The following is a 21,435-nucleotide window of genomic DNA, read 5'->3' on the forward strand; positions in this document are numbered from 1 at the left end:
ATTATTCATTTTAACATTAACATAAATGGAAAAATATATCTTTAAACGTGTAAGAGAAAAATTTAGAAAGGACTTCATTTTAAATGAGTCATTGCTAACTGACCAGTTTTAACTATACACCAAAAAGGGAGTAGAATGAAACTAGCTCAGAGGCACCCACACCACCTTATGTCCCCGGATGATGTTAAAACACCTAGCTTGCTTGGGTGCGTCATTCTTGTAGGATTGCGTGGTCCTATAGGTTAGAGCACTTTTGCTCACAATGAGGCTGGCCAAAGCAGCATGGGTTCGAGTCCTTGGCTAGTCGCAAGCTGGCTACATTGCGGACCTGGAGAGTGTACAAAGAACTATCACGGTACACATAAGTAAGACAAGGCACCAAAATTACTGGGAACGGTTGAAGGTCCTTGATCTGTATTCCCTGGAACGCAGGCAAGAGAGATACATGATAATATACACTTAGAAGGTCCTGGTGGGATTGGTACCAAACCTGCACACGAAAATCACTCCATCTGAAAGCAGAAGACTCGGCAGGAGATGCAACTTTTCTCCGATGTAAAGCAGGGGCGCCACGAGTACACTGAGAGACAACACAATAAGTGTCCGGGGCCCAAGACAGTTCAATTGCCTCCCAGCATACATAAGGAGGATTACCAATAGACATAAGATCATAAGAAATAAGGAACACTGCAACAGGTCCACTGGTCTATGCGAGGCAGCTCCAACTCTCCCCACCGGCTCAAGCCAATGCCTTGACCTAGTGAGGTCAGACACGTCACTTAAGGGAGGAGCACTACGTCCGACCTAGTAGCTTGTCAGGTTCACACACCCACCCACACCCACTCATAAGAACATAAGAAAGAAGGAACACCGCAGCAGGCCCACTGACCCACGCGAAGCAGGTCCATGTCCCCCCCCCGGATTAGCGCAATGACTCATCTAGTCAGGTCACTTCCACTTAAGGAAGGAGCACGGCATCAGACCTGGTAGCACAAGCTAATCAGGTCCAACTCACACCCACCCACATCCACTCATGTATTTATCTAACCTATTCTTAAAACTACATAACGTTTTAGCCTCAATAACTGTACTCGAGACTTTGTTCCACTCATCCACAACTCTATTACCAAGCCAGTGCTTGCCTATATCCTTCCTGAATCTGAATTTTTCCAACTTGAAACCATTGCTGCGAGTCCTGTCTTGGCTGGAAATTTTCAGCACGCTATGTACATCCCCTTTATTTATTCCTGTTTTCCATTTATACACCTCTATCATATCCCCCCTAATTCTACGCCTTTCGAGAGAGTGCAGATTCAGGGCCCTCAGTCTATCCTCATAGGGAAGATTTCTGATACATGGGATCATCTTTGTCATCCTCCTCTGTACGTTTTCCAGAGCATTTATATCCATTCTGTAATACGGTGACCAGAACTGAGCAGCATAGTCTAAATGAGGCCTAATCAAGGATATATAGAGTTGAACAACCTGAGGACTTCTATTATTTATACTTCTAGATATGAAGCCAAGAATTCTGTTAGCTTTATTGCGAACACTAATGCATTGTTGTCTTGGTTTTAGGTTACTGCTAACCAGAACTCCTGAATCCTTTTCGCAATCAGTAGTATTAAGATCTACATTATTTAGTTTATATGTCGCATGGTTATTTTCCTGTCCAACATTTAGAGCTTTGCATTTGTCAATATCAAACTGCATCTGCCACTTCTCCGACCATTGCTTCAGTCTATTCAAATCATCCTGGAGTGCTCTAGTGTCCTCTTTAGAATGAATTGGACAGCCTATTTTGGTATCATCAGCAAATTTGCTTATGTCGCTATTTATTCCCTCATCTATGTCGTTTATGTAAATTGTGAACAACAACGGGCCCAACACTGACCCCTGTGGAACACCGCTTGTGACGTGCCCCCATTCTGATTTCTCCCCATTTATGCAAACTCTCTGCTGTCTATTTGTCAGCCATGCCTCTACCCAGGAAAAAATTTCTCCTCCTATTCCGTGTGCCTTAAGTTTCCTCAATAGCCTCTGGTGTGGAACTCTATCGAAAGCCTTACTGAAGTCCATATACACAATATCATATTCATTACCATGATCTACCTCCTCAAACACCTTAGTGAAAAAAGTTAGTAAATTCGTAAGACAGGAACGCCCCTTTGTAAAACTGTGTTGAGATTCATTAATCAATCTGTGCCTGTCAAGATGGCTACGAATTGCTTCGACAATTATTGATTCCATAAATTTTCCCACTATGGAGGTAAGGCTTATTGGTCTATAGTTCGAAGCCAAGGGCCTGTCACCTGCCTTGTAAATAGGTATTACATTTGCCGTTTTCCACTTATCAGGCACTATGCCAGTTTGTATTCGTATTCGTATTTCAGACCAGAGTCTTTGGTAAGATGGGTAAGGAAGAAGGATGGGTAAGGAAGAAGGATGGGTAAGGAAGAAGGATGGGTAAAGAAGAAGGATGGGTAAGGATAAAAATATTGGAAAAGGGTGGGAGGGAGGAGTGAGGTAAGATATAAAAGGTAAGTGGCACAACCACTTTGGTGCAATTTAAAAAGTGTATGTGGAATAATAAAACATTCTTGAAGGGGTATAATACTAACCCATCAGAGTCACATAGATATAACAGATATATAAGTACATGACTCTGAATTGGTAGTATATATACAAGTTGCAATTGCCTTTTTTTTTTTTTTTTTTTTTTTTTCGATTGCACAACGAGTATTTAAACTACAATCAAGGCAGTAATTTACTGAAGAGTTCATAAAGAATTACTTGACACGTTAGCTTCTTTCAAGGTGGTGTCCCGCCATAGTAAATGTAGTATAATTTTAACTGACTCAAGAAATCGTAATGACACGATTGCAAATAAACCATACCCCCGGCCGGGATTGAACCCGCGGTCATAGAGTCTCAAAACTCCAGCCCGTCGCGTTAGCCACTAGACCAGCTAGCCACAATAAGATTCATCCAACTAGTATATTTCTACACCATAGGAAAGTTAGCACAGGCACCTCTGTGACCACAAATGCAAGTTGGTGTAGAAATATACCTAGTTGGATGAATCTTATTGTGGCTAGCTGGTCTAGTGGCTAACGCGACGGGCTGGAGTTTTGAGACTCTATGACCGCGGGTTCAATCCCGGCCGGGGGTATGGTTTAGTATAATTTTAACAGTAGAATTGTTATACAAGATATCTCCCTAATCGGGGGCTATGATTTTCTTAGTAGACATAGAAGGGTTCTGGTGTTACCCAGTCATCTTCATCTGCAGGCAGGTTGCTCAAGATCATTGGTCGATGGTAATCGTCTTTATGGATGAAGCGACGCAGCCTCTGTGGGAGAGTCATTCTTTGGGTCTTCTGAGGAGGAGTATTAATGATATAGTCAGTGGTATTTTCAACTTGGAGAGAATGTTCTTTATCTGGCATGTAGAGTTCTTGCATTGCATAGAGTTGTTTCTTCTTTAGCGTATCAAGGCGTACATTCAAGGCGGTAATATTCTGTTGTACGTGTAAATCTGCCATTTTGACTCTGTCTCTCTTCCTGGTACCCGTAATAAAGCGGAGAGCTCTATTCTGGACCCGTTGCAACTTTAGCATGTTGGTCTTTGTTGTTAACGACATTGGGACACATGGGTATTCGAATATTGGTCTTATCATCATTTTATACAGATGTTTTTTGACATATGAAGGGGCTTGATTAAATCTAAAGAGACTGCTAAGACCCGCTTTGGCTATGTTGATATTTTTATTGACGTGAGATGTTGAGTGGAGCAGCCTGTCTATTTCATATCCCAGGATCTTGTTAGGATTTCTAATGGCTACAGGTGTACCTCTGATGGAGATACCTCCCTTATCTTCGATGGTTGATGCAAAACATCCTATCGTGCTAACCAGGACTTTGTCAGGGTTAGTCGTAATTCTCCATTTCATTTCCCAATTGGATGTTCGACGAAGTTCAATATTCATTTTTTCTATGACTCTTTCATATTTGTATTTTCCAGTGACAGGAGTTGACGAGACGACATGGATAACATCATCTGAAAATTGTGTTATAATTGTATCTTTAAACTCTGGTTGAGGAAGATCATTCACATAAATATTGAATAAAATTGGACTAAGACAAGAACCTTGTGGGACACCAGCTGTTGGAATAAAAGGCTCTGTTGACTTGCCATGAAAAGTAGGAATGATTTTCCTTTGAGTTAAGAAGTTATACATAAATCTGAGAAAGGTCCAGTTATGGTCTGGTAGGTCAATAAGTTTGTATATAAGACAATCATGCCATAAGCTATCAAAAGCTTTATGAACATCTCTGGTGGCAATTAGGGCAAGGTTCCCCTGATGTTTCAGACTTTCTACAGTATCAAAAATAACATTTATTGCATGGTTGGTACCTCTATGTGTTCTAAAGCCAAATTGTTTTTCAGTAAAAAGGTGATTAAACTCCATTAAACTGTTGGAAATTATTTTTTCAAGAATCTTCCCAGTGACTTCTAGTAAGGATATAGGTCTATAGTTTCCTGGTTGATGGATGTCTTTATTGGGTTTAGCAAGAAAGATCATCCTAGCAGTCTTAAAAACCACTGGAAAATGTCCCGAGGCTAAGATGACATTTTTTGATATTAACCAAAGACTGTTTACAATTTCTGGGTAGGAACTTTATTTGTTTCATTGTTATTCCAGAGAGACCAGGGGCTCTATTTCGCATTCTTCCAATAACTTGACTCGTCTCAAGTAATGTAATAGGTCCAGTAAGCGGGTGGTCATCTTCAAGAGTTGAAGTATCGATGGAAGGTAGTGGTTGTAGATCAGCTAAATTCTCATCTCTCCATTCATTGACCAACTGATAGTGATTATTATTAAATCGACGACTGTTGTTGTGGGAGAGAATTTTCTCCCATACATCACCCATCAAATTAGCCTGGTCCTGTGGATCATCGAGTTTAATCTCAACGTCTTCATCGTCATCATCAGTGAAGGTATGAATTAGGTAGGTAGGAGCCTTGTGCTTTGCACCTAAAAGTTGCCGAATCTTGCTCCAAAATTTTGCGGGCTCTCGTTTATACTGATTAGCTTTTAGAAGTAACAATTTCCACAAGTCACGTTTATGATGACTAATCATGTTAATTAATTCTTGCCTTAATCTATACAATGTAGCTACTGGTGGTTGTCGTGTTTGAAGATGCCTTCGACTTTCTGTTTGATAATTTCTCATACTGTCTCTAATTTCCCTCGTAGGTTTATATTGTTGATAGATCTTTGTGGAAGTTAACTGGCAAGTTGCATTAGTAGCATCAATTATTCGATTGTGAAGGGACCTGATCGCATCGTCAATTGCATTGGAAGGTAGATTTTCCAACGACATAATTTCCTCGTCACCCAGAAATGCCCTGAATGGGTCAAATTCTAGGATGTTGAGATTGGGTTTAGGAGGTACAGGTATTCTAAGTGGAGAAGTTTGTAGTTGTATTATAACAGGGATATGGTCAGATCCTACGTTTCCACCAGGAGAGATACGACAATGAAAGAGGTCACAGTCTGTTTGTCAGGACTGTACCTGGTGTCCCTGGATGAGGACCAATATACGATTTAAAGAATGGGCCTTGAAATGACAAGTTTCTGGCTGTCATGATATTAAATAGTTGTTTTCCTTTTAAGTCACCCAGTGGAATACCAGCTCCACAGTTGAAGAGGGCAGGGTGATGAGCATTAAAATCTCCCGCTAGAATTGTTGGAATATTTCTGCTTAATATCCTATGTAGAGGAATTGACTCTATATATGGTTGTCTCGGTGAAAAATATCCAGTTACTATCACTAGTTGGCCATGATACGTCGTCAGTTCTATTGCAAGAATGTTATCTTCATCAACATGAATATTTCTAAATGCATAGCCTAATTTAACTATGATGGCTACACCACTAAAGGGTCCTCTCGATTTCTCCACAGTAGAGTAACCACGTAATTTAATATGTTGATCAACCCCAGCAGCTGTCTCATTCAAGAGTATAACATCGGGATTGTAATTATGTAGTTCAACCTCAAGGAGGTAACGGTTATTAAAGAAATGTTGAACATTAAGTTGGAAAATTGTAATCCCCATTATTTCTTGCACTTCGCACGTGTACTGCGGTCTGAACGTCTGCAGGTAATTTCATGTTTGGTATATACACTATCCCTGCTGGACTCGTCAAGGGGACGGAAATTCTGAATCGTTGCTTGTGTATTAAAAGTGTCACCATCCTCACTAGAATTGGTAATATTAACAAAATCATTAGAATCATTAGAGTCATCATCAGAAAACTGAGGTATGATATTCCCAGTTTCAGGAAGCAGAGGCTCGTGAGAGTTAATGGGAGACTGTGGAGGCTCCAAGGGAAAATTTGGTAGGCCAGGTGAATTACCCTGAGAAAGGTCCTGTTCAACAGGATCAGCTGCAATAGCGGAGGTAAGCACAAATCTCTGGGGCATCGTTAGGGTCAGGTATTGACTCGGGTTGAGGGGAGTTGACCACCTGGTTATACGAGGAAGTGATCCCTGAAAAAGGGATGAATTAGGCTTATTTGTAGAAGTAGAGTAGGGCACATACTTCTTGTTATTAGAAGGCTGAGCCATAATAACATTATCTGGGATAGTGATGGGATAAGATAAGATAAGATTTCGTTGGGATTTTTAACCCCGGAGGGTTAGCCACCCAGGATAACCCAAGAAAGTCAGTGCGTCATCGAGGACTGTCTAACTTATTTCCATTGGGGTCCTTAATCTTGTCCCCCAGGATGCGACCCACACCAGTCGACTAACACCCAGGTACCTATTTGCTGCTAGGTGAACAGGACAACAGGTGTAAGGAAACGTGTCGAATGTTTCCACCCGCCGGGAATCGAACCCGGACCCTCCGTGTGCGAAGCGGGAGCTTTAGCCACCAGGCCACCGGGCCTGTGATCCCATTAGACATTAACAAATCATTTAAAATCTTAGAGCAGAGTTGAATGTCACCACCTGCTATGTCCTTGGCCATCATATACATTAGTTGCGCTCTCGTCATATCCCCGGCTGTGGATACCTGAGACTTGGGAGGTGAGGCTGAACCTTGTTGTTGCGTTTGTGTATGTTGTAGGTGAGGGTTAGATTGGGGCACTCCAAGAGGGGCAGAATTCCAAACATTGGAATCAGTGGAAGGGACCTGAGGAGTCCCACTAGATCCAGGCAAAGCTGGGAAGGAAGTTTGGGACATTGTTGGAGGTGCCTGGGGAGTGGTCTTCTTAGAATTGGATAGTTTCTTGGCTTCTAGAATTTTTTGCATTTCCTTTTTCCTCTCAGGACAGATAACAGAAATAGCATGGTGTTTTCCATTGCAGAGGACACACTTGGGCTTAGTTTTGTTATGACAATCTCTAAAAGAATGTTGACCGGAGCATATGCTGCAAATCAGTGCTTGGGTACTGCATTTGTTGGTGGTATGACCAAATGCCTAACATTTGTAACATTGTGTAACACTGACAAACAGCTCAAGAGAGATTTGGTCAGGTGTACATCTGGTGCCAAAACATTTGAAGCCATCTTGACACACTAGTTTGGCTGCTTCAGGTGTATCAAGTATTAACTTTAATGTTACCTGGTTGTTGCCAGGTTTAAAGAATTTATGTGCTTGGACAGCCTGAAAGTCAGAATTCTCTGTATTAAAGTCATCAACAATTTCCTGCACTGAGCTATGTCTCATGAAGCTGTTAATTCTGGCAACAAACACAGTTCGCTGGGCTTGATAGCTTTCAGGTGCAATTGGGTGGATACCATAAGTCTTCAGTTTGTCTAGAACATCTTGCTTGAGCTGTTGAAGTAACTCTTCTTCAGAAGAGAGGAGAAGTACTACCCCAGCGTGGGTTTGAAACACATCCACTGGAGCAACAGTTGAATTCGAACAAATACATTCTAGAATTTCTTTCCTCGTCTTTTGGTTGCCATCAACCCGTAATCTTACTCTTATGCGCGCCATGATGTCCAGGAAGGTACATCTGACACATAAGTTACTTTAACAAAAAGGATCTTTCCTTAGTGTTAGTCTAACATCCTATTTCACCTGACTTATGAAGGTCAGCCCCTAAGATAGCCTACCCTCGAGTGGTGAGGAAAAAAGGGCCCAAGGCAAAGATCGGCCGGATTTTAAAAAACCACACGGGCTACCGGATGGTCAAAATGCCTTGTGTTAACTCGCCAAAGGCGAAGTTGCCGAAAAAGAAGATAGGAAAGTCAGAAGGATAACAATGTAAGTAGTGTGTTAGTGTGTGGGCCAGTGTAGATGTTTGCGAGGGGAGGATGGGGAAGGATGGGGGGATGGGGAAGGATGGGGGATGGGGAAGGATGGGGGGATGGGGAAGAGAGGGGTGAACAAGCAAGCAAGTCACCGCCTTACCCTCTTGATGGGATGGTGCTCGAAGTGACTGCAAGCAAGTTTCCTCTCAGTTCTGGTCAAGAACAACTCAGGATAACCCAAGAAAAATCTCGAGTAACAGTGTTCAGAGTTGCTCTGCTTGAGAATTGCTCAGGATAACTGAAGAGCAGGAACGACGACGTCTTCTCTCCACTGCGGCTGGACGGCGACTCTGTGTCTGTGTATCGAATGAATGTATCTGTGTTTGTCCAGCTTTTAGTGATATGTTAAAAAGATTAGCCAAAGGTATGCTAAGTTCCTCTTTACATTCCTTTAACACCCTTGCAAACAGTTCATCAGGACCTGGGGAATTGTTAGGTTTTAGTTTCTCTATTTGTCTGAGGACCATGTCACAAGTTACCCCAATCGTATATAGTTTATTAACGTCCTGTTCTACATAATCTATTATTTCAGGAATATCGCTAGTATTTTCCTGGGTGAAAACTGAGGGGAAGTAGGTATTGAGAATTTCACACATATCCTTATCACTGTCAGTGATCTGACCAGAGTTACTCTTAAGTGGGCCAGTCTTGTCCCTAATCTTACTTCTGTATACCTGAAAGAACCCTTTTGGGTTAGTCTTTGAATCCCTTGCGACATTAGCCTCATAATCCCTTTTTGCTATTCTTATTCATTTCTTTATTTCTCTCTTTAATTGAATATAATGATTTCTTAACTGCCCATCCCCTTTTTTGATACGCCTATATATGCCTCTCTTTTGACCAATGAGATGTTTTAATCTATTGTTCATCCATTTGGGATCATTTTTGTTAGATCTAATTTCCCTACTCAGAACAAAAGTTGTCTGGGCAGCTAGAACTATGCTCTGAAAAACGTCGTATTGGCAACCAAGATCACCTACCTGACCCATAGTCAGGACATCCCAATTTAGCCCACCCAGGTAGTTTTTCAGTCCCATGAAGTCGGCCAAGAGAAAATCTGGGACAGGGATTTGATTGCAGTTATCTGGGTAATTCCATGATTGAAACTAAGTGATTTGTGATCACTTTCCCCAAGCTCATCATTAACCTCAAGATTATTAATTAGTGACTCTTTGTTGGCAAGGACCAAGTCAAGCAGATTGTTTCCTCTAGTTGGTTCTGTCACAACCTGTTCTAAAAAGCAATCCTGAACCGTATCAAGAAAGTCACTAGACTCAAAATTTCCTGTCATATTGTTCAAATCAATTTGTCTAAAGTTAAAATCTCTTATTATCACAACATTTTCATATCTAGATGCCTTATGAACTTCGTCCCATAACAGCTTACTGCCCTCCCTATCAAGGTTTGGGGGCCTATAAGTCACACCCAAAATTAATTTGTTACGTCCCTCGAGAAACTGTAGCCAAACAGAGTCTGTGTTCGATGTTTCTAATCTTATATCCTGTCTAAGACAACAATTTAAATTTTCTCTGACATACATCGCCACACCACCACCCTTCCTGCTGACCCTATCAGTGTGGAATAGTTTATAACCCTGTATGTTGCATTCAGAAGGCATTTCTCTATCTTTCAGGTTGAACCAATCAATCAATCAAGGACTCACAGGTAAGTACCCACGAGGGGCGAGGGGCAAGTGGGGACAGTGCGAAGAATAGACGGTGAGAGGAATGTCTTGAGTCGAAGAGAGAAGAGTCAGGACTAGACCCAACTGCTAAGCCTGGATAAACAATAACGAAGACGACATAGAAGACAGCAGGAACTCTGCGGGCGCTGACTGCAACTTGCTGGATGGAAGATTGCTGCATCTTGATGTTGATTGGCGGCTGGCAGAAGCTGGAGGCGTGGTCAAGGGAGGCTAGCTTCTTGATTGGTCAGGTGTCATTAAATTGTGAGTCAGGAGTTACTTCATTTCTTCAGTGTGGGAGGCATTCCGTATGTTGTGCAGTTGTTGGAAGGAAACGATGAGTAGTCTTGTAATCTTGGGTCGAAATGCTGGGTCGGCTTGTAACTGGTCAAGGGTCATCTTGAGTGTAGTGAAGGAGCAGTGGGATCCTTTACGATTTGTAAACTTGACTGTTCTGTCGTGTAATTTCTCGTACAAAGTGTCGACATTCATGGTGGGTTCTTGGTCAGGAGTCGTATAAAAAGTTATATCTTTCCAGTGCAGGTATGGATCTCGATGTTGGTCTTCTGTATTAATACGTCGAGTGATGGCTGGAGAGGTTTTTTTTGGTGGTTGCAGCATTGAAGGTTCTTTCAATGTTGGTATCTCTGCTAGAGAGTGTGTAGAAGACTGTGGTAGAATCGTGGCTTCTGATTGGTCCATATGAGAAGTGGTGAGTGGAGGTGAAGGAGGTACGCCGCCACGACGAGCCAATCGACGAGTAGGAGGCGATCGACGAATAGGAGGCGTAGTGCAGACTTGGATGTTATCAGGTGAACGTTGATTGGAGGATTCAGAAAAGGATGCGTCGTCATTGTCAATTATTAATTCCTTCAAGTCATCTGGCGCTTCAAAACGGACGATCTTCGGGATTATTTTCAAAATTTCAGCTGATGGTGGACTTGCAGGGAAGTTAAATGATGGCATGTTGTTGAGTGCAAGAAGTTCATTGATAGTCGTGTTGAAAGAGCCAGGTTTTGCAGCATTTTGCATGTGGGCAAACATCATGCCTGGAGTTTACCTGGAGAGAGTTCCGGGGGTCAACGCCCCCGCGGCCCGGTCTGTGACTAGGCCTCCTGGTGGATCAGAGCCTGATCAACCAGGCTGTTGCTGCTGGCTGCACGCAAACCAACGTACGAGCCACAGCCCGGCTGGTCAGGAACCGACTTTAGGTGCTTGTCCAGTGCCAGCTTGAAGACTGCCAGGGGTCTGTTGGTAATCCCCCTTATGTATGCTGGGAGGCAGTTGAACAGTCTCGGGCCCCTGACACTTATTGTATGGTCTCTTAACGTGCTAGTGACACCCCTGCTTTTCATTGGGGGGATGGTGCATCGTCTGCCAAGTCTTTTGCTTTCGTAGTGAGTGATTTTTGTGTGCAAGTTCGGTACTAGTCCCTCTAGGATTTTCCAGGTGTATATAATCATGTATCTCTCCCGCCTGCGTTCCAGGGGATACAGTTTTAGGAACCTCAAGCGCTCCCAATAATTGAGGTGTTTTATCTCCGTTATGCGCGCCGTGAAGGTTCTCTGTACATTTTGTAGGTCGGCAATTTCACATGCAGTAATAGAATTTGGTGGAAATATCATGAGGTGGAGGTTGGGTAGTGAGAGGTGGTGGAGACGACTATTGAGTAGCTTGTAGAATCTTGGATGTTGTAGATTGAATCTTGGCAATTGCAGCGTATGAAGGAGAGGTTCCAGATGACTTCTTTGTTTCTTCCTTTAGTTTCTTAGAAAGGATATCCTTTCGCACTGGACACTTGGCTGCAAGAGTATGGTGATCACTCTTACAGTTGATGCAAGTGGGAGCAGCAGTGGAAGTGCAAGAACGAAAATCGTGTCCTGCAGACCCACAGGTGGAACATATCTTCTTATTCTTCACGTGGCAGTCGGCAGTAGAGTGACTTTACGAGTAACATGTCCAGCAAGGTGTTATGTACGTGAAGCGTTCAGGTTCAATCTGTCGAGGGTTGATATAGTAGTAAGAGATGGCCAGGCCATCAGACAGTGCTCTGGTCGCCATGGTAACTTCCAGGAATGTGACCTTGAGCATTGAGGAAGCGTTGGGAATCTTCACTACAGTGTCAATCTTGGCCCAGGTGTTGAGGTCTTCAAGTGATGTAGTAATTTCCTGGATGGTCATGTTCGTGATCAGCTTGTCAAGACGTTTCATAAACACTGAAAGTTTTGCAAGCATGTATGGTGACGTAGAGATGGTAAAGCCTCGGTCTTCTAAGGTCTTCATGGCAGTAGGTGTAAGCACTTCGTCAGCTTCAGTATCATCGAGAAAAGTGACGATGAAAGCTTCCTTCAGTGACGTGATCTTGGAGAACTTTGCGTGCAGACAAGTGTTGAGAGAAGCTGCAAGCTCAAGCTTCTTGGCGTCATCGACTATTGGTATAACAGAGACCTGGTTGAACCAGGTCTCTGTTATACCAATAATATCTATATTACCTACACTTGCAAGTAATCTTAGGTCATCTATCTTATTTCTTAGACTCCTACTATTTGTATAGTAAACTTAAGGGAGCTAGTCACTCGTTGCTCTCTACTATCTCTTTTTGTTGATCAATTGATTTGCCATTACTAGCAACTGGCTGTCTTCAAGAAGGCAATGGACAGGCACCTAAAGTCAGTACCTGACCAACTGGGCTGTGGTTCGTACGTCAGCTTGCGTGCGGTCAGCAGTAACAGCCTGGTTGATCACACCCTGATCCACCATGAGGCCTGATCTCAGACCGGGCTGCGGGGGCTTTGACCCCCGGATCCCTCTCCAGGTAAACTCCAGGTATATATATAGATATACAGTATATTTATGTATATATACATATATGTGGTCCACCTCTGGTGTAAATTGTGGGACCCATAGCCTCGGAGAAGTGGATAAAAAGGCTTCAAGGAAGAATATTTGGATTTCTTCCTGAAGCCGTTTGAATATTCCACTTCCATACCACCCCATCTTTTCATTCTCTTTTTCTATTAGGTATATTTATTACATAATATGGTACAAAAGATTTAAGAGATACATTGTTGATATAAAGATGACATATACAGTACATGAGATGTGAGAGATACATGTCTAGTACATATTGTTACATGTTTGTCAGTGATTATAATGCGAAAATCTCATCCATCTCCACAGAACTGGGGCGTGTGCCCAAAATACATCAGGCATTACCCCTCTGAATAGCAGCGCTGAGTCGCTGGAACAGAAAACTAGCTGCCATGGTACCCCTAATTACCCTGATGAGTCTTTTGCCCAGCTCCTTAAGAAACTTAGATGCACTCTTTCCCCACGAGCCAAGGGTCTCCGAGCCTATGGGAACAAACATATAAGGATGAGCAAGTTCTCTGTATTTTCTAGGCTTTTGGGACTCCCTGAAGATGGCGGCTGCCCCTCCTTCCTCCCTGGTGTATTGGACATACACCAAGGCAGATACACATGTGCAATCACACACCACCTTCTTGCTGTCTGTTCAGGCTTGAAGGGTGATACCATCAAGACACTTGGCTGCCATCAGATCTGCATAGTTGGGGTGGCTCCCTTACTGCTGGGCATCCGGCTGTTGTGAGGCTCCTCTTGATAATGTTATTAACCTCCTCATGTCTTGCAATCTTTCCCTAGGATTTACAGCACACAAGACCATGGTACCCGAATCGGTCTGCTGCTTCACTGCCACAAATACACCTGTGTTCGGCGAGAATAGCGGCAGCAAGTCGAAGGGCAACACCAATGTGAATGGTCTGTGGATCGAAGCGTGTGCCAAGGCTGGAGTTGGGACCAGCCAACAGAAAGTGCCCTGCACGAGGAGCTCTCACTGCCAGGAGGCGGGCTCTATCCTTCCCTGACACACTCTAAAGCATTGTTGAGGCTATATTCTCCACTACTGGACCATACCAGTGCGATTGTTTGTAGTTGTTGGGGAGAGCAAGTCTGGTTTCAGGGAGAATAGGAATAGGTACTATAAGCCCTCTGGATGCAACGCATGAGGACAGTGAAGCAGGTAGTGCAATCTGTGATGACTTGCGGATACCAATGCCTCCTAGTCTGACTGGAAGTGTAGCTTGGTCCTACTGCCAGTCTTCTAGAGTAAGGTTCAGTACTTTCGTAAAAATCTGCCTCAGGATACTGTCATATTCGTGCAATACAGGGTTATCATATGAAGGTGCACATCTTAGGAAATATGTCAACCTGGGCAGACTCAAGCACTTTGTGAGAAGGTACAAGGCATCGTGGGTGTCAAGATTGCCTATTCGTTGTTCCATTCTCCTCAACTCTTCCAGTTTCTTCCTGAGAATTGTGCCAATGGCATCGCTTCCCAGAGGTGCTCCGAGGAAGACTTTCTCTCTCTCTCTCTCATATATATATATATATATATATATATATATATATATATATATATATATATATATATATATATATATATATATATATATATATACATATATATATATATATATATATATATATATATATATATATATATATATATATATATATATATATATATATATATATATATATATATATATATATATATATATATATATATATATATATATATATATATATATATTTATTTATGTATGTTTTGGCCCGCCTCATGGTGAGAGAAAACGCGAATGCCAGACTGAAGTTCCTGTATAGACAAGCACAGTGTCTACCTACTGAGGCTCGCAGGACTCTATGTCTAGCCCTTATACAATGCCATATGGATTACGCTTGCTCTTCTTGGTACTCTGCCTTGACAAAAAAACTGAAAGATAGACTGCAAATCACCCAGAACAAAATCGTAAGATTCATCCTGGGGCTGGGACCAAGAGAACATGTAGGCCAGGATGAATTACAGCAGTTGGATATGCTGAATGTTGAAGACAGAGTAAAACAACTGAAGCTAAATCATGTTTATAAAATTGCTCACAAGCAATGTCCAGAATATCTTGCTGTCAATTTTGTCAAGGCTGGGAACCAAAGCAATCATAGAACTAGGGGGAGAGAGCACAACTTTGTAGTACCCACAGTCAGTGGCCAGGCTTCAAACACCTTTTATTGTACAGCAATAAAGGAATGGAACAGACTACCCGCACATGTCAAAGCCAGTCATAGCGTGAACCAGTTCAAGAAGAGTGCCAAAAGGTGTCTGATGAATGTAGCTACAGAAAGGGAGGGGAATGATTTTCTATTTTTTAGCTAACATACGTGTAAATTTTACCTTATTCCTTGTAATGACCCTCGTATTGTAGATAGTCTTAATGACCTTGGTGTCGCAGATAGTCTTTTTAGTATGATAATAAGATGTTATCTTCATTGTAGAACAATAAGAAAATATTATAACCTTTATACTATAATAATAAGGTAAAAGGACCCCAATGGAAATAAGTCACTCTGTCTGACTTTTTTGGGTTATCCTAGGTTCTCTACACATATGCTGCTATATATGATAATTCTATGTAACTGTATTTGTGTATACTTGAATAAACTTACTTACTTACTTACTTACTTACTTAGACCAAACAATCCTTAGCGTCCCGCTAAGCTAGATGTTGTACCCACCATCGAAGGACATACGGTGGTGTGAACGCCTCAGAGCTAATTTCATTCTACTCCCTGTTTGTGTACTAGCTCAACAAGCAGTATATTATATTATTATACCCACGGAACAAGTGGTATTGATCCATAACAACACTGCACTAGCCAAGAAGTCGAACCCATGCTGTTTCGGCCTGCCTCATGGTGAGAGAAAACACATGACGCTTTAGACCACTAGACCACACAATCCTTAACAATGGTGCATCCTGCCATGCTAGATGTTGTACTCACCATGGGCTCGACTCCCTGGCTAGTGCAGTGTTGCTATTGATCAATACCACTTGTTCCGTGGGTACAATAATATAATATACTGCTTGTTGAGCTAGTACACAAACAGGGAGTAGAATGAAATTAGCTCTGAGGCGTTCACACCACCGTATGTCCTTCGATGATGGGTACAACATCTAGCTTGGCTGGATGCACCATTGTCAAGGATTGTGTGGTCTAATGGTCTAAAACGTCATGCGTTTTCTATCACCATGAGGCGGGCCAAAACAGCATGGGTTCGTCTCCTTGGCTAGTGCAGTGTTGTTATTGATCAATACCACTTGTTACGTGGGTACAATATATATATATATATAGGTAGTAGGTTGGTAGACAGCAACCACCCAGGGAAGTACTACCGTCCTGCCAGATGACTGTGAAACAAAAACCTGTAACTGTTTTGCATGATGGTAGGATTGCTGGTTTCTTTTTCTGTCTCATAAACACGCTAAGATAACAGGGATATCTTGCTACTCCTACTTACACTTTGGTCACACTTCACAGACACGCACATGCATATATATATATACATACATCTAGGTTTTTCTCCTTTTTCTAAATAGCTCTTGTTCTTTTTTATTTCTTCTATTGTCCATGGGGAAGTGGAAAAGAATCTTTCCTCCGTAAGCCATGCGTGTCGTATGAGGCGACTAAAATGCCGGGAGCAATGGGCTAGTAACCCCTTCTCCTGTATACAATTACTAAAAAAGAGAAGAAGAAAAACTTTATAAAACTGGGTTGCTTAAATGTGCGTGGATGTAGTGCGGATGACAAGAAACAGATGATTGCTGATGTTATGAATGAAAAGAAGTTGGATGTCCTGGCCCTAAGCGAAACAAAGCTGAAGGGGGTAGGAGAGTTTCAGTGGGGGGAAATAAATGGGATTAAATCTGGAGTATCTGAGAGAGTTAGAGCAAAGGAAGGGGTAGCAGTAATGTTAAATGATCAGTTATGGAAGGAGAAAAGAGAATATGAATGTGTAAATTCAAGAATTATGTGGATTAAAGTAAAGGTTGGATGCGAGAAGTGGGTCATAATAAGCGTGTATGCACCTGGAGAAGAGAGGAATGCAGAGGAGAGAGAGAGATTTTGGGAGATGTTAAGTGAATGTATAGGAGCCTTTGAACCAAGTGAGAGAGTAATTGTGGTAGGGGACTTGAATGCTAAAGTAGGAGAAACTTTTAGAGAGGGTGTGGTAGGTAAGTTTGGGGTGCCAGGTGTAAATGATAATGGGAGCCCTTTGATTGAACTTTGTATAGAAAGGGGTTTAGTTATAGGTAATACATATTTTAAGAAAAAGAGGATAAATAAGTATACACGATATGATGTAGGGCGAAATGACAGTAGTTTGTTGGATTATGTATTGGTAGATAAAAGACTGTTGAGTAGACTTCAGGATGTACATGTTTATAGAGGGGCCACAGATATATCAGATCACTTTCTAGTTGTAGCTACACTGAGAGTAAAAGGTAGATGGGATACAAGGAGAATAGAAGCATCAGGGAAGAGAGAGGTGAAGGTTTATAAACTAAAAGAGGAGGCAGTTAGGGTAAGATATAAACAGCTATTGGAGGATAGATGGGCTAATGAGAGCATAGGCAATGGGGTCGAAGAGGTATGGGGTAGGTTTAAAAATGTAGTGTTAGAGTGTTCAGCAGAAGTTTGTGGTTACAGGAAAGTGGGTGCAGGAGGGAAGAGGAGCGATTGGTGGAATGATGATGTAAAGAGAGTAGTAAGGGAGAAAAAGTTAGCATATGAGAAGTTTTTACAAAGTAGAAGTGATGCAAGGAGGGAAGAGTATATGGAGAAAAAGAGAGAAGTTAAGAGAGTGGTGAAGCAATGTAAAAAGAGAGCAAATGAGAGAGTGGGTGAGATGTTATCAACAAATTTTGTTGAAAATAAGAAAAAGTTTTGGAGTGAGATTAACAAGTTAAGAAAGCCTAGAGAACAAATGGATTTGTCAGTTAAAAATAGGAGAGGAGAGTTATTAAATGGAGAGTTAGAGGTATTGGGAAGATGGAAGGAATATTTTGAGGAATTGTTAAATGTTGATGAAGATAGGGAAGCTGTGATTTCGTGTATAGGGCAAGGAGGAATAACATCTTGTAGGAGTGAGGAAGAGCCAGTTGTGAGTGTGGGGGAAGTTCGTGAGGCAGTAGGTAAAATGAAAGGGGGTAAGGCAGCCGGGATTGATGGGATAAAGATAGAAATGTTAAAAGCAGGTGGGGATATAGTTTTGGAGTGGTTGGTGCAATTATTTAATAAATGTATGGAAGAAGGTAAGGTACCTAGGGATTGGCAGAGAGCATGCATAGTTCCTTTGTATAAAGGCAAAGGGGATAAAAGAGAGTGCAAAAATTATAGGGGGATAAGTCTGTTGAGTGTACCTGGTAAAGTGTATGGTAGAGTTATAATTGAAAGAATTAAGAGTAAGACGGAGAATAGGATAGCAGATGAACAAGGAGGCTTTAGGAAAGGTAGGGGGTGTGTGGACCAGGTGTTTACAGTGAAACATATAAGTGAACAGTATTTAGATAAGGCTAAAGAGGTCTTTGTGGCATTTATGGATTTGGAAAAGGCGTATGACAGGGTGGATAGGGGGGCAATGTGGCAGATGTTGCAAGTGTATGGTGTAGGAGGTAGGTTACTGAAAGCAGTGAAGAGTTTTTACGAGGATAGTGAGGCTCAAGTTAGAGTATGTAGGAAAGAGGGAAATTTTTTCCCAGTAAAAGTAGGCCTTAGACAAGGATGTGTGATGTCACCGTGGTTGTTTAATATATTTATAGATGGGGTTGTAAGAGAAGTAAATGCGAGGGTCTTGGCAAGAGGCGTGGAGTTAAAAGATAAAGAATCACACACAAAGTGGGAGTTGTCACAGCTGCTCTTTGCTGATGACACTGTGCTCTTGGGAGATTCTGAAGAGAAGTTGCAGAGATTGGTGGATGAATTTGGTAGGGTGTGCAAAAGAAGAAAATTAAAGGTGAATACAGGAAAGAGTAAGGTTATGAGGATAACAAAAAGATTAGGTGATGAAAGATTGAATATCAGATTGGAGGGAGAGAGTATGGAGGAGGTGAACGTATTCAGATATTTGGGAGTGGACGTGTCAGCAGATGGGTCTATGAAAGATGAGGTGAATCATAGAATTGATGAGGGAAAAAGAGTGAGTGGTGCACTTAGGAGTCTGTGGAGACAAAGAACTTTGTCCTTGGAGGCAAAGAGGGGAATGTATGAGAGTATAGTTTTACCAACGCTCTTATATGGGTGTGAAGCGTGGGTGATGAATGTTGCAGCGAGGAGAAGGCTGGAGGCAGTGGAGATGTCATGTCTGAGGGCAATGTGTGGTGTGAATATAATGCAGAGAATTCGTAGTTTGGAAGTTAGGAGGAGGTGCGGGATTACCAAAACTGTTGTCCAGAGGGCTGAGGAAGGGTTGTTGAGGTGGTTCGGACATGTAGAGAGAATGGAGCGAAACAGAATGACTTCAAGAGTGTATCAGTCTGTAGTGGAAGGAAGGCGGGGTAGGGGTCGGCCTAGGAAGGGTTGGAGGGAGGGGGTAAAGGAGGTTTTGTGTGCGAGGGGCTTGGACTTCCAGCAGGCATGCGTGAGCGTGTTTGATAGGAGTGAATGGAGACAAATGGTTTTTAATACTTGACGTGCTGTTGGAGTGTGAGCAAAGTAACATTTATGAAGGGATTCAGGGAAACCGGCAGGCCGGACTTGAGTCCTGGAGATGGGAAGTACAGTGCCTGCACTCTGAAGGAGGGGTGTTAATGTTGCAGTTTAAAAACTGTAGTGTAAAGCACCCTTCTGGCAAGACAGTGATGGAGTGAATGATGGTGAAAGTTTTTCTTTTTCGGGCCACCCTGCCTTGGTGGGAATCGGCCGGTGTGATAATAATATAATAAAAAATATATATATATATATATATATATATATATATATATATATATATATATATATATAGATATATATATATATATATATATATATATATGTATATGTCATGTGGGTTTCGAAAACGTGGATAGGGTAAAAATACTCACGTAGGCTGGTAGTACGTATAATATAACGGAATGTGTGTGAAGCGCCAACAGCCGACCTGCCTCTCTCTGGCTCCCTGACTAGACTGACCCATGAGTGCTTATGGGCGAGGGGGTGTTCAGGTAGAGGATGAGTTGTCACCTGACCAGTGGGTCGGTGCTATTTCTACCGGGGAGACCTCATCCACTTCACTGGATCAATCTGTTCCACCAGTTGAGGAGAAAGACTTAGCTCCCACTGACTTCCCAGATGAAGTCAAGCGTTTGTTGACTGTTGAACAAACGTCGTAAAGCCATTGCCTTACCAGGTGAGAAGATGGGTATTACGACCTTATTGTCCCATCGTATTCCACTTGAACCTGGTACTAGACCCATCTATATACCTGTGTACAGAATGCCTCATTCACAAGTTGCTGTCGCAGAAGAATTGATCAATCAAATGCTTGATGATGGAGTTATTGCACCTAGCAATTCACCTTGGAATGCACCCTTGATCCTAGTACCTAAGAAGGATGGTATTTGGCGCCCAGTGATTGACTTTAGGAAGTTAAATGCGAAAACTATTCCAGATCGCTTCCCACTTCCTGTACTGGGTGATCTTTTACGTAACATCGGAGATAACAAAGTCTTTTCAACCCTGGATTTGTTACAAGGGTTTTGGCAAGTCCCTCTTCACGAGGACAGCCAAGAGCTAACTGCATTTTCCACTCCTACAGGTCATTATCACTTCCTCCGTATGGCGTTTGGATTACGATCCTCCCCTATCACGTTCTCAAGGCTCATGACTAATATCTTTAGAGGTCTCATTGGTAATGCACTTATGGTGTACTTAGATGACGTAATCGTCATGTCTAAAGACGTGGATACACACTTGAAAAGACTTGATGTAGTACTTGGTAAGCTTGAAGAAGCCAATTTAAAGATCAAACTGTCTAAATGTCAATTTTTCAGATCAGAAATTAAGTTTCTTGGTCACATAGTCACTCCTAGAGGGGTTACAACTGACCAAAGTAAAGTAACTGCAGTACTAAATTTTCCAACTCCCAAAACTGCTGATGCTGTAAGATCCTTTGTGGGCTTAGCAGGTTTTTATAGATCTTTTATTGCCAATTTTTCTTCCATAGCTGCTCCTCTAACTGAGTTGCTTAAGAAAGATGCTCCTTTTGTTTGGACCTTCCGTCAAGAAAGAGCATTCCAAACTCTAAAAGAAAAGCTAACATCTGCTCCAATTTTGAAATTTCCAGATTTTTCTAAGCCCTTCTATCTGACAACTGATGCTAGTTCAACTGGCATAGGCGCCGTACTAGCTTAGATGACCGATGGCAAGTACAACGCAGTTGCATTTGGTAGCCGAGTCCTTACAAAGGCTGAATGTAATTATACAGCAACTGAGCAAGAAGCTTTAGCAATAGTATGGTCTTTAAAGCACTTCTGAGACATTATTTATCAGTACTCTGTTCATGTCTTGACAGACCATGCTCCACTG

At 42.1% G+C, this 21,435-nt stretch overlaps 1 protein-coding gene across 3 annotated transcripts in view; it reads right to left on the minus strand.

Moving 5' to 3' along the window:
• Positions 1–21,435, minus strand: part of LOC128699059 (uncharacterized) — a 128,726-nt gene that overhangs the window by 77,435 nt on the left and 29,856 nt on the right. The gene's annotated exons all lie outside the window — the stretch shown is intronic.

Source organism: Cherax quadricarinatus, chromosome 31 (assembly GCF_038502225.1).
Source record: "Cherax quadricarinatus isolate ZL_2023a chromosome 31, ASM3850222v1, whole genome shotgun sequence".
Classification (NCBI taxonomy): Eukaryota; Metazoa; Arthropoda; class Malacostraca; order Decapoda; family Parastacidae; genus Cherax; species Cherax quadricarinatus.